Raw genomic sequence first — 15,015 nt, forward strand, 5'->3', positions numbered from 1 at the left:
CATATGTCATGTGCCGATTATTATATCGATAACTCTGTCGATAAATAGACTGGTAACAACATCGATAACATACCGAAAAATATAACGATTGTAAAATCCATTAATTTATCGATAGCAATATCGATTATTATCCGATAATAATATCGATTACTATATCGATCATTATGTCGGTAACAACATTGATAACAATATCGATTATTATATCGATAAAAATATCGATCTTCATCCTCATCTTTTTCTTCATATTTATCTTTATTTTTGCATATTCCCCTTCACCTTTACCTTAAATTGTTTAAATTTGTCTTGCTCTTCGTTTTTTTCCTTTACCTTTACGCATCTTTGTTATTGTTTTTATTTTTACCTTTGCCTTAATCCTTTTCTTCATCTATACGTACCAGGGTTGTTGCGAATATTCGCATTCGCATTTGCAACCGCGGAGCTTCCGCATTAATTTTAACATTCGCATTCGCTTTCGCATTCGCAATAATCAATGCGGATCTTTTGCGAATGCGAATATTGAAGGAACCGAAAATAACATTTTTTTTTACCAGTTAAACTTGGTCAAATTTTTTTTATTCCCAATTAAAAGTCTTTTCCGGATAATAAACAAACCGCTTATCCGCTTAACCGCTTGGTACTAAATGAAGGAAATGTCTAAACAAGCAAAGCAACCCATTGAAAAATATTTCAATAAAAAATGTCAATTAATTACCATAGAACAAACCTTGGGTCTGGTAAATGAATTTCTTTAGTATTAAATGATAAAAAAATACAAATAGTGGTGGTAACCTTCTTTCGTTATTTCTGCTTAAAAGCTATTTAAGTCACAGAAGAAAGGATTAAAAATGAATTACAAAAACTAAACTCGAAAACCAAACCAAAACCAACCAAAAGAATGAGAATGAAGAATTCTTTGGAAAACAACAGTGTTTAAACAACGATCTTGCCATGATACAAGATTGTGAAGATGGAAGTCAGGAGGATACACCCGACATTTGCAGCCCGATGCAATTCTCAATAAAGAATTATTGCACCACAATAAAAAAAATAAATACAACTGAAAGACCTCTCAACTGGTGCAGCGTCAATTAAAAAGAAATTACAATTTTGTCAAGTTTCAAGTTTTTCAAGTTTGTCACCTCGAGCGAGTAGTTATTTAGTGCCGCAGGTTTGATTTACGACCCTTTAACAACTTTTTATTGAATACAATGTTCCAATTTTTAAATTCAAATACTAAAAAAAAACATTATTAAAAATTACTAACCTTTCCATTTTTATTTAACTAAATCACCTAATTCACTCACCTAAATTATTTCTTAACAAGTAAAAAATCTAAGTTCGGGCGGAGCCGAACATTAAATACTCGGCGCAAGTATTCAATAAGTTTTTTCACCTTTCCGAAAACTACCGCTACATGGTAAGCAGTGGTGGTTTTACGTCTATTTCAAACATCTTCGATAGAAAGTTCAATTAGATATAATGAGATAAACTTATATAGATATATGTGGGCGGCACCACGCCCATTTTCCAAAATTCCATAATAATGTTACTTCTTTTCAAGGGATTGTTGTTAGTATCAATTTTGAGTAACACCAGCTTCCTTCAATTTCGAAATATCAAAGTTTCAAACATTTCTGAAAGTTACCGTTATAAAAAAGTGGGCGTAATTATAGTCAGATTGCAAAACTTTCAACGTTTTGCCTTTATGTGGCAACCATAATAATCATACCGAGTTTGGTACACATTGATCGAGCGGTTACCGAAATACACATGTGTGGTTATAAGTGGGCGGGGTCACGCCCATTTTCCAACCTTTTATTATAAGCCTATTTTTTTGCTAAAGAATTATTGCAAAAATCAATTTTGAATAAATTAGCTTCAGTATTTACTGATTTATAGAAGCTTTCGTATTTCTCTAAATTACCGTTATATGGGATGTGGGCGTGGTTATTATCAGATTTTTTAAGTTCTAAGCCGTTTGGTATGTTTTGTGAAGGCCTACAACTGTGCCAAGTTTGGGAGAAACTGGTGGAGCGGTTCCAAAGATATACACATGTAATCATAAGTGGGCGTGGCTATGCCCATTTTCCAAAAATTTATAATATTCTTATTTTTCGCCTAAAAATGATTGTAAATATTAATTTTGAGTGAATAAGTTTCAGTAGTTACTAAAATATCGCAGTTTTCGTATTTCTCAAAACTACCTTTATATGGGAGATGGACGTGGTTATCTTCCGATTTTGCCCATTTTCAATACCATCTGTCCAACGCTCAAAAGAAGTACACATACCAAGTTTCGTTAAGATATCTCAATTTGTAGTCGAGTTATCGTGCGCACAGACGGACGGACGGACGGATAAACAGTCACCGCGTAATCGATTTCTCTTTTCATTCTGATCATTTATGTATATATTTGTCTATATCTATCTCGATTCGTTTTGCCTGTTACAAACAACCGTTATGTGAACAAATTTATAATACCCTTGTGCACAAGTGCGCTCGGGTGTAAAAATTCTTGACATCCGCATTCGCATCCGCATCCGCATCCGCATCCGCGGATGTTAGCGTTTAAACATCCGCGTCCGCGGATGTCTGAAATTCCACATTCGCAACATCCCTGATGCGGATGCGAATGCGGATGTCATGTATTTTTAACAAATAATTTAGGTGGGCAAATTAGGTGATTTTGGTAAATAAAAAATGGAAAGGTTAATAATTGATAATAACTTTTTGAAGGGTCGTAAATCAAACCTGCGCCACTAAATAACTACTCGCTCGTGGCGACAAACTTGAAAAACTTGAAACTTGGCAAAATTGTCAATTCTTTTCGATTGACACCGCACACACTGTTCCTGAATTAGTTAAAAGTTCACTAAAACGTACGACAAAAATTGAAAATGCAACTTTGTTCGTTATCACCTACGTAAGCGAAGTCCATTTTCACTAAAAACGTATCAGCTTTTTTTTGCGGACTATTGACATTCTAGAATTGCAAAATTATAAAAATTTCAGAACAAACTTTTGTTGTCATATTTTTTTTTAATTCGTTGGATATAAAGGGTGAACACACCAAAACTGCGACACTTAGAGATTACTACCGGAAACAAACTAGAAGGCTTTGAAATTATTTTTTTTGTATTATATAACTTGGAAGTTTATATGTTATTAAAATGTTAAAATTTTAGTTATTATTTGCTCCATATGCAAGTGATCGGTATTTTCATCGCACACGCGCCATCATGTTCTGCACGACTGCATCATCGATGCGCGATGCGCACAACTACTTTGTTTTGCACTCTTCAATATTTTTTACTGTTTCCCCTGTTTTCTTCCAGATTCCTTTGACAATTGACCAATATTCCCCAATAGGACGTAGCTCTGGGCTATTGGGTGGATTTCAGTCGTGAGGTACAAAATTGATGTTATTTGCATTATACCACGGCAATGTGTCCTTGGCATAGTGGCAGCTTGCCATGTCCGCCTAGAACAGTGGCCTACTACCTTATATGTTGATAACTGACAGAAGACGCTTTCTGAGACACTCATCCCGATAAACTTGATCATTCATTGTCCCGGATGGGAAAAAAGGGCTGCTCTTACGGCCACAGGAACAAATAGCTTGCCAAACCATGTTGTTTTTTGGAAATTTGGACTTCATTTTCAGCTTACAACTTTCAGGGGCATTTTGACGACTTGCAGCAGTATAAAAATCTTGGCCTGCAATATATTTTGAATTTTTAAAGCAGTAGGTTTCGTAGTCCATAAGAATGCAGTTGTATTTTTTAATTTAGAATCCATACAACTTCCGGCTGCGGGATTTCGCTGTAACATTCTACTTTGCGGCTCGGTCTGGCGCTGTTTGAGCTGTAGAACATCTCAATGAAGCTTTCCGCTTTACCTTTTGTACGAAAAACTATTGAAATCTTTTTGGGTAAGTAATAAGCTTCCCAAAGTGTCGCAGTTTTGGTGCGTTCACCCTTTAATTAAGATAACAGTTATAAGTAACTATCTGAACAGCCCTTGGCTCGTTAACACATAATTCTTTTGCAGAAAAATCGTTAATAATGTATTTCTTGTTTTGATTTATTTTTAATAAGCTCGAAAAGTTTGGTCGTGGCCATCGATAGTTTCGATAGTCGATAGTCCCAACGATCTATAGTATCGAAAATGTCGACACTATCGATAGTACTATCGACAGTTTTGATTAAAAAAGTCCAAAAATTAAACATAACAATTTTTATTGAAAACGAGATCGGAATTGCTAATATATGTTGATAGTTTTGTTGAGGAACAAAAGTTTATCAACGATTTTTGGCTTCAAGCAGCACCTTTATGTATGTATGTATGTATGAGTGAAAACTATCGATAGTGCTTACAAAACCATCGATGTTTTCGATAGTCAAAAACCATCGATACTATCGACAGTTCCATCGATAGTTTTCCAGCTCTAGTGTAATACAATCGGGGACTGAAAGTGTATGTAGGCAAGTTGAGTTTTATTTACAAATATACAATACACCATGTCGTATTACTTGAGTCATGAAGAAAACAGAAAAAAACTATATGCACCATGTGGAAGAAAAATACTGTTGGGAGAGGAGAAACAAGAAAAAGAACAAAATAAGTAAAGCTTTCGTTAAAGTTACTAAAATACAAATAGTGAAAGGAAACCTCTAATGAAAGCTTAACTTATTATATTTTATTCATTTTGGTGCAGTTTTAACAAAATTTTCTTGGTAAAAAATCTTTTGTTACGCTATTTTACTTTATTCCTTTAATTGTACATGTTAAATAAAAGCTTCTTTAAAAAAAAAATATCTTTTTTTACATTATTTTATTTAACATTTTTTATTACTTTTGAACTAAAGAACTTTTTATTAAACAAGTAATTTTTAAGCAAAAAACACATCCTACTTCAATTCACATATACAAATTTAATTTTTTCATGATCCAATGAACGGATCTAAACCAAATTACGGGACGACCCGTGAGGTGCCATCTTTCCGATCAAAAAAAGAATTATAGAAATCAGTTCACGTGGTCCAAAGTTATGCGGTAGCATATATAAAATAGAAAAAATATTCCTACGTATTGAAAACCTCCCCCTTTTTTGAAGTCGGTTAAAAATGTTTGAGTTCTTTGTTAATTTTAAGTAAATAAAGTGCAATTTATGAAACTTTAAAAATTGTATTTATTTATTACATACTGTACATAAAACTTGCATAAATGTATTTTAAGAGCATATTATCTGAAGGGAATTTACAGTATTTTCTAGTGATATATGTATAGAAATATAAACCCCTCCCAAAATATATTCCTGGATGCGCACCTGAGATCAACGCATTTTTCAGTCAGTTGAATAAATTCGACTTTCTTTTTTCCCAACAGTATTTTTCATCCACATGGTACAGATACTTTTTTCAGTTTTCTTCATGACTTAGGTAATACGACATGGTGTATTGTATATTTGTAAATAAAACTCAACTTGGCTACACACTTTCAGTCCCGGACTGTATTACACAATTACTCATTAAATCAGAACGTATTGAAACGCTAACAATATATATTAATAAAAATAAATCAAAACAAGAAATACATTATTAACGATTTCTCTGCAAAATAATTATGTGTTAACGAGCCAAGGGCTGTTCAGATAGTTACTTATGTATAACTGTTATCTTAATTATGTCCAACGAATTAAAAAAAAATATGAGAACAAAAGTTTGTTCTGAAATTTTTATAATTTTACAATTCTTGAATGTCAATATTTCGCAGAAAAAGGCTGATACGATTTTAGTGAAAATGGATTTTGGTTACGTAGGTGATAACGAACAAAGTTGCATTTTCAATTTTTGTCGTACGTTTTAGTGAACTTTTAACTAATTCAGGAACAGTGTGTGCACTAGTTGAGAGGACTTTCAGTTATATATATTTATTTTTATTGCGGTGGAATAATTACCTTTTGGGAATTTAATCGGGGCTGCAAATGTCGGATGTATCCTTTTGACTTTCATCTTCACAATCTAGCATCATGGCACAATCGTTGTTTAAACACCGTTTTTTCGAAAGAGTTCTTCATCCTCATTCTTTTTGCTGTTTCGCAATTTGTCACGTCATCAGCGTTTTTCGATTTTAGTGTTTGTAACTCATTTTTAATGCTTTCTTCTGTGACTGGTTATATATACGTCTGTGCTTGCACAATATTCCAGGGACCGAAAATAACAGTTATTTTTTTCCGAGTTAAAATTGGCCTAATATTTTTTTTCCGAAATAAACGTCCTATCGGGATAATAAAGAAACCGCTTATCCAAATTAAACAAATTTGGTATCATATGAAAGAGGACTGAAATAACTTTTAAACAAAAATAACGAATGAAGGTTACCACCCCTATTCATATTTTTTTATAACTTAATACTAAAGAAATTCATGTAAATACATGCCTGACCCAATGCTTGTTCTATGGTAATTGATTAACATTTTTTATTAAAATATTTTGCAATGTGTGGCTTTCCTCTTTTAGACATTTCAGTTTTAAAGCTATTTAAGTCCTCTTTCATTGGATACCAAACTTGTTTAATTTGGATAAGTGGTTTTTTATTATCCGGAAAGTACTTTTATTTCGGAATAAAAAATATTTGGCCAAGTTTAACTCGTAAAAAAATAACTGTAATTTTCGGTTCCTTAAATATTCGCATTCACAAAAGATCCGCATTGATTTTTGCGAATGCGAAAGCGAATGCGAATGTTAAAATTAATGCGGAAGCTCCGCAGTTGCGAATGCGAATGCAAATATTCGCAACAACCCTGGTACGTACTAACCAGAGCAGACAACTCATTTTTGAGAATTCCCCGATTTTGCCTGAAATTTCGTAAAATTCCTCACCCATAGATATCTCCTTATTTAAAAAAAAAAAATATTTTTAATATATTTCTGGTCTTTCTGCGTATTTTATTTTTAAGTGTAATTCATCTATGTATTCAGAAACCAAACCAAACTGTTATAAAATTTCTTAACAAATAAAGAATAAATAATATACATATAATATTAACATACATAGAGTGGTCGGAAAAACAATTTGTCGCACCAAATTTTGACTAGTTTTCACAATTTCTTTTTTTTTTATTTAATTTGAATTATCTTTTTATAAAATTATTGTTAATTCTTTAACAAAAACCCGTTTACATCCAAGTTTAAAACTTTGTGCAACATTCAAACTTTCAACAAACTTTCGCAAAAATTTCGAGCTTTTTAATTAGATTTTCTAGAAAAAAATTGAATTTGCAGTTTTGTAGTTCACTCAATTCAAGTATAAAAAATGCAAGTTTCGTTTACGATTTTTTTTTGCCAAAGGTGTTGCGGTTTTCTGCCATATAAAATAAATTGTTTTTATTCGTTATATGAAAGCAAATGCGGCAAAGAATATTAAAAAATCAACGCTAATTTTTAGCCATTTGAAATACTAGATTTGAACGAGCTACAAAACCACGGGCAAATCGGTGAATTCCCCACGAGTTGGCTTCCCTGATACTAACCTTTACTTTCATTCTTGTATTGGGCTTCTTACGTATTTCACGTTGTTTTCATTTTCGTCTTTATCTTTAATTTTGCCTTCTCTTTTTTGTCTTCATGGATATCAGTTATCTCTTCATTTTCACATTTGACTTTATTACAAATTTCAAATACGAAGTAAAACAAAATGCGAAAAGAACTCAAATTGAACACATTGCAACAACAACTATACACAAATACGAAAATTTTCAAACGACGATTTTCAACCAATTTTGAAACCATAAAAACTCCTCATCTACAGAAAAATACCTTTTCAATGGTGTTCTTGGTTTTGAAATCTGTTCGGTAGAATCGCCAAACGAACGGAGACAAAATTTATGTTAGCGTATTAATATATAGATATAGATAATATATAGATATTTTATCTAACTCTGTAACATTTGTTTTCGATTTCTATTAGATATGTATATTGTGAGCTATTTGATAGAGTTTGTATAAATTTGGATTGGAAATGAAAATGAGATACGGACTTTTTATATTGCGTAACGATTTGTAGTTAACTTTTTATTTTATTTTTTCAAAAACTAAAGACAAAAACAAGTCATTTTCAACCAAAAAAAAACCAAATTCACTCAAAATTTAAGAGTACCGTTAGTTTCTTCATGATCCAATGATCGGAATTAAACCAAATTAGTATGGAACCACCCTTGAGATGCCACTTTTCCGAAAAAAAAACGAACTATCGAAAACGTTTCAGATGCACTAAAGTTATTCGGTAATATACAGGGTGTCCCAGAAGTAACCTGCCAAACTTTAGGGGAAGGTAGGTAGGGGGATGAGCTCTCTGATAAACAAAAAATTTTCAGGTAAAAGTGTTACCGGTTTTGAAATATTTACACTTTTTTAATTAAAAAAAATCGTGCCTTTTCAAGTATTTTCTTTAACTGCATCTACAAACCAGGCTATACTTAGTAATTTTTTAATTTAAACTACTTCCAGATAGTTGCTTCTCCATACTTAAATGCAATGTAGTTAAAATACTTTTAACTTTTTGATATTTTCTTCCCCAACTTTGACTATCTCTGGTGAGAAAAAAAATGTACTGAGCTATAACTTTACATTACATAAAAAAATTGCTCATTTAATAAAGATTTCAGAAAGGTGCCACTCTTACTGTTTCGAATATCGTCCAATCCATCGGCGAGGATAAGTTTCGTCTAAATGAGCTCTTACTTCACGCCCGTAGTGAGCAGGGCACCCGCAGGTTTATGGGTACATCTTCTAAAAGAGTTGGAAGCCGTTCCTGAAGGAACTCTAAAAAACTGTGAGAGTTGAGCGTTGGCGGCAGTTCCACAGGTCCCAATATCTGGCAATTAAAAATACCGCACCATAAATTTATTTTGTACCGGTACTGCGAACGATCTTCTCTCATTTCGTGGGGATTGTCTATCTGCCAACTCTGAAGGTTATGTAAATTAAAATAACCATCACGTTTGCATGATGATTCATCGCTCCAAATTATTTTATTAAAAGAGCAACATTTCACGGCAAAATCTAACCCTCGACAGGTAATCTCTTTCTTGTAGAGCCTGAACACGTTGAATGTGGTAGGGATGGTATTTTAAATCTTTGTGAACTGTAGTTTTTGGTATTTCCGTCCGTCTTTCCATCATTCTCACTGAAGTCGATTGACCTAGTTCCTCTTCCTCTAACACAACTTCAACATCTACCGTTGCAGGACGTCACGCCTTCCAGGCAGCGTTGCCATTTTAGCCGTTTTCCGGCTAGATTTAGCCGGTTTTGATAGCAACTAGCCGGAGAAAATTCGATCTAGCCGGCAGCCGATTTGTTAGCCGGTTTGTAAAAAAAAGTTAGCCGTTTTTAGCCGATTTTACTATTTGCCTAATTTTCAGGTGCAAAAAGTAAACAAGTTGTTCGAAAGCAATAATGCAGACCCAATGAAGATTTTTAATGAACTCAATGTTTTACTTTCGCATCTATGCTCCCTAGTGGTTATTAGCGCGGACACATTTGATCCTATATGCTCCCCGTTGGAACCATACCTTGCTCCATTTCCTCAGTTTTATCACAGTTTTGAAGAGTATTTAAAAACAAAAGTAAGCACAAACGCTTTTGACCACGAAGCCGAGAAAATAATTCGAGAAAATGGTCGCTATTTTATTATCACTTTAATAAAGGAATTACGCCAACGCCTCCCTACAAATATTGCCACACTAAAAAAATTGACTTTTTTCGGTTGGAAATGCATTAAAAGTAATTAAATCAAAAGTATTTGTTCAACTACAGCAACAAAAACACAAATATAATGCCGACGAAATAACATCCATAGAGATGCAATGGCAACGGTTAACGTTACAAACCTGGAGTAATTTAGACTCAACTGTAAAATTTTGGGCCGAAGTTTATCAATTTCGAAATGCCCTAGGAGAAAACCCTTTTGCTGACCTTTCCAACCTAGTTTTTAGTTTTCTTGTTTTGCCTATAAGTAATGCAGTAGTAGAGCGAATATTTAGTTCAATGAATATAATAAAAACTAAGCAAAGAAATCCAATGTGCGTTAAAACGTTAAACGCTATTTTATATATAAGATACGGTTTAAAACGTGAAGAAAAATGCTGCCATAATTTTACTGTAGATGACGATCTCTTAAAATTAATGAATTCAGGTGATATATACAATAGTGATTCATTTGATGATGAAGAATATACACTCGATATAAATTAATGGTGTTAACTAGTCTTTCGTTTCTTGCGATTTATTTAAATAAAGCATGTGAATTGTCACTAAAACATTTTAGCCGTTTTTAGCCGCTTTTTTTTGCTAATCTAGCTAATCTGGCAACACTGCTTCCAGGTATGCGACCTTAAAAAAGTGAAAAATGATAGTTAACAAGCAAGCAAACAAGAAAGGTGTAAAAGTCACTTACCTTCATATATTTCTCTATGGGTCCGGGCGAATACTTCACGACCCGGATGCGGACGATTGGGGTATCGCTCTGCATAGAGTCTTTGAGCAGCTCCGACATTACAGCAAGCTTCACGGTAAATTAGGTGAATATCCGCATATTCATACTGCGTGTTCTCTGTCATAGTATCCCTGTGGGGAAAATCTCTAGTTCTGAACTGGTGCGCTTCTAGTACATTTAGACCCAGTACTGGTTCGCGATAAATCTCTTTTGCATGCAAGCAACTGGCGAATTTAACATGGCGATGTCCTAGGAAGTGTCAATTGCCCCCCGCTGCACCCTATTTTCGATAGTTCCGAACTAGTCCTAAATTCTATAGATCCGAACCAGTTCTAAAATCGACACACGAAAGAAAAAAGTATCATGATTTTTCAATCTTTTTGGTTCTTCCGTGTGTGCGATTTTAAGATATTATGGAAGAAATGTGTTTTCAATTTGAAATTTTAAGAAATGTACGTTTACATACCTTTAGCTGTAGCTGAGTTTGCAGAGGTGCTCGCTTCTTAGATTTCAGACGGTCCCAAGATGTTGAAATGTTAACACAAATTTTAGTTTTGTATTACCAAGCTATGAAAAAGCATCTGCGAAGCACAGAATACAAGCGTATTTGAACGAAAAAGCCGCCGAACACATATCTATGTAAAGTAAACAAGCCCCCCGCTGCATCCCTTATTCGATAGTTCCGAACTAGTTCTAAATCCGGCAAATAAGATCTAGTTCGTTCTGCATCCCTTTTCTAAATTCTAACTGAAAAAAAATACTTTTTAAAAAATACCACTTTTCGCCGATTTTGGACTGGTGGGGATCTAGTTCCTATCGGACTAGTTCCTTTTTGGCGATAAAGACCTAGTAAGGAACTAGAAATTTGATTCACTAGTCCGCGGTTTCCCTGCAGGGAAGGGTCCAATTTAACAAAATCCACTTTCACTAATTCCGGTAAGTAACATAAAATAATGTCAGGAGCAGGTAATAATGTACCTTTGTACTATTTAGCATGTCATTGGTCGGTAACAAGAGCAACTTAAATTTAAATCTATTAAATACATTCTAGCGTGTCTCAGTCCTTTGCCCACGAAAGCGGCTATAACTTTTTTTTCTATTCGAAACAGTAAGAGTGTCACCTTTCTGAAATCTTTATTAAATGAGCAATTTTTTTATGTAATGTAAAGTTGTAGCTCATTACATTTTTTTCACCAGAGATAGTCAAAGTTGGGGAAGAAAGTATCAAAAAGTTAAAAATCCCAAAATAGTCCTAATTTTATGATGGTTCCTTAATATATTTTAACTACATTGCATTTGAGTATGGAGAAGCAACTATCTGGAAGTATTTGGCATAAAAAATTTACTAAGTATAGCCTGGTTTGTAGATGCAGTCAAAGAAAATATATGAAAAGGCACGATTTTTTTTAATTAAAAAAATGTAAATATTTCAAAACCGGTAACACTTACCTGAAAATTTTATGTTTATCAGAGAGCTCACCCCCCCACCTACCTTCCCCTAAAGTTTGGCAGGTTACTTCTGGGACACCCTGTATGTACTTAAAAAAATATTCCGACGAATTGATATCCTCCTCCTTTTTTGAAGAGAGTTAACAACACCTACATAAATGTTGTTTTTGCTTTAGTTCTTCTACCTGTTCTATATGCTATCGAAATGCTAATCTGCTTAAACTTTCAACCGCTTATTCCAATTAGATTTTAGATTTATAATTAACAGACATAATACAGGGTTGATTTATTTGCTAGATAGGGTATGTATGTATACGAGTACATGGACAAGTGTTTTGGATATTTCTAAATTTAGTACCTTTACCAATGAAAGTTTTTTGGAAATCGAATGGAAATTCTGTGGTTATAAGCAGTGTTACCAAGTTAGCCGTTTTTAGCCGATTTCGCTATTTGCCGTATTTTATTAAAAAAAAAATATTAGAACACACTTTGTATGGAAAAAATTCGTAACACCGTTATAAAAAATTACAAAAATCAAGGGTAAGTTCTAGCTACTTAAATTGAATATTGAGACTTATGTAGTGTTTGTTGAGTAATCAGCTATATTTACTTAAAAAAATAATAAACATTAAATAAACTAAAAAAAAATCAAATAATTTTTGTTATGAATGGCTTAAATTTAAGTGTAAAGTTTTATTCGCAACACTTAGAAAATAACGAATGAGAATAAATGAGCACGAGTATGGATGTGAAGCAAAACTCTACGGAAAGACAATACCTGTGAATAATTGTATCATGGTGCCAAAATATTTTATTGTTGCTTATCATTGCTCTCAGACAGGCATGTGAGAGAGTGATTAGGACATTAAAATCTGGAGTTTCGAATATATGGACATCAAAACACAGTTAAATAGTTGAATTGTTAAAAACTTAAAAAGCGACCGGCTTGTTCGATATAAACTAATGGTGTTTTCTTTTCTCGAAATAATGTTGGCATGTTTTCTTCAGCCCTTTCACAGCTTCACGTGTTCATTTCTGAAAATATCGCCCTCCGACTAAGCAAAATTCTTAAAACTAATATAGTAATTTTTCAGGACGAAAAGTAACCTAGTGCAAATGTTACAATGTAAGGCAACATTTTTCAATAAAAAATAAAACGCCATAAGTTAGTAATTGATCTCCTTTTTTTAACACACTTCCAAAAAAGGAGGAGGTTATCAGTTCGTCGGAATCTTTTTTTTTTTTTTTTTTTTTTTTGTGTATGTTACCGCATAACTATGGACCACGTCAACCGATTTCAATAATTCCTTTCCTTTTGCATCGGAAAGGTAGTGTCTCAGAGGTGGTCCCATACTAATCTGGTTAAGATCCGATCAGCGGATCATGAGATATATATATATATATTTTTTTTTTATATGAGAGTTGAAGTCGGTTTTTTTTTGCTAAAAATTACTTGTTTATATTCAAATAAGACAAACATGACTTCTGATGTTCGTATAACGACAGTTTCTTTTGTTGAACAAAAATAATTTGTAATGAATTTACCAGTCTCGGTTTTTTGTGATTTATTTAACGAGTGGTGTAAAGCTTAGCTACGTATAACCTATTATTAACAAAAAAAAATTAATGATTTTGCTAGTCTTTCTACTTCCGATTTCTTTAAATGAAACATGTGAATTTTAGTTGAAACATTTTAGCTGTTTTTAACCGCTTTTTTTTGCCAATATAGCCGATCGACCCAAAAAGTTCTGGCAACACTGGTTATAAGCAATAACCGCTTAAGTCGACTTAATAAAGAATTGAGTTATATATATTCTATGGTATTCTGCAACTACTATTCCATATGTATGTGAAATCCCCATCTCGCCAGCCAGGCTATTTAAAAAGTTATAGACGAACATATTTTGGTTTCCCCATAAGGTTAACATTACAATCTAAATGTTTAAAAAGTTCCCCCGAAATCAGGTTTTTCGACTTATTTATTATTTATTTATTATTATTTTATTGCCTATGGCCACAGAATTAATGTTGATTTCATTTGGCGTAAAATTAGTTTTTAGTTTTTGTTTAGTTTATGCCTACTTTCAGTTTTGTTACCAATGAATACATATCTATATACATATGTACATACATACATATATACACACACATATATAGATACTAGCAACTGTATCAAGTTCAACGATCTCTAGCAACTCAAAGAGAAAACATAATGGAGTGTTGAGCAATTTGATTTCCCCGTTCACTATTCTAATTTCTGAGCTACATAATATGTTAGAACCAGTGTTGCCGTTTTGATCCATTTACTTCAAAAGTCATACGTGTTTGTGCAAATTTTCGGAAGATACTTTATTTTTTCGCTCATTTCGCGAGATACTTAGATTTTCCGCGTAGTACAAAATTTTGATACATTACAAAGTGAAAATATATATATATATCGATGGTCCTGTGCAATAACGACACAATTAAAAATTCAAAAAACAACGTTTACTATTGTTAAGTGGCACTTGTCTCTAATCCTTGTCTAATCCATTTCCATTCCTTACTAAAGTAAGCAGTAAGGATTGCTAAAGTAAGTACAACAGATTAAACATCGGTTCGACAAGGACTAAAGACATGAGCCACTTAACAGTAGTAACAGTTTTTATTTTTTGAATTTCGAATTGTGTCGTTATTGCACAGGAACATCGATATGGATGCGGCTTTTAAAATTTGATCGAATATATTAAACGTTTTGAGGTCAAATAAGCTTAAAGAAAAATGCTTTTAACGAGGTATTTATAATGAGCTGACTGCATTTATTCTTATACTGTTGAGAATATAACGGGGCGTTTCATAGTCAAAATAAAGCCTACACTGAAGATAGTTTCATCTTTTTGACACAATTTCCAACGAGTTTAACATGGAATGTATTTCATGAGTTGATAATCAACGTAAATGATCGACAGTTAATAGTATTAAATACATATATTTGTATTCAAGTTTCTCTCACTATATCTAAGATATTTTTCTTCATGTACATACATATGTACATATGTGTATGAATGTGCATTACATGATTTTTTAGTT

General features: G+C 33.0%; 1 protein-coding gene across 2 annotated transcripts in view; it reads left to right on the plus strand.

The window, feature by feature from the left end:
• LOC118734051 (fizzy-related protein homolog) overlaps positions 1 to 15,015 on the plus strand; it is a 194,590-nt gene that overhangs the window by 51,633 nt on the left and 127,942 nt on the right. The gene's annotated exons all lie outside the window — the stretch shown is intronic.

This window comes from Rhagoletis pomonella, unplaced genomic scaffold, assembly GCF_013731165.1.
Source record: "Rhagoletis pomonella isolate Grant_MI unplaced genomic scaffold, Rhpom_1.0 Rhpom_scaffold_00002, whole genome shotgun sequence".
NCBI lineage: Eukaryota > Metazoa > Arthropoda > Insecta > Diptera > Tephritidae > Rhagoletis > Rhagoletis pomonella.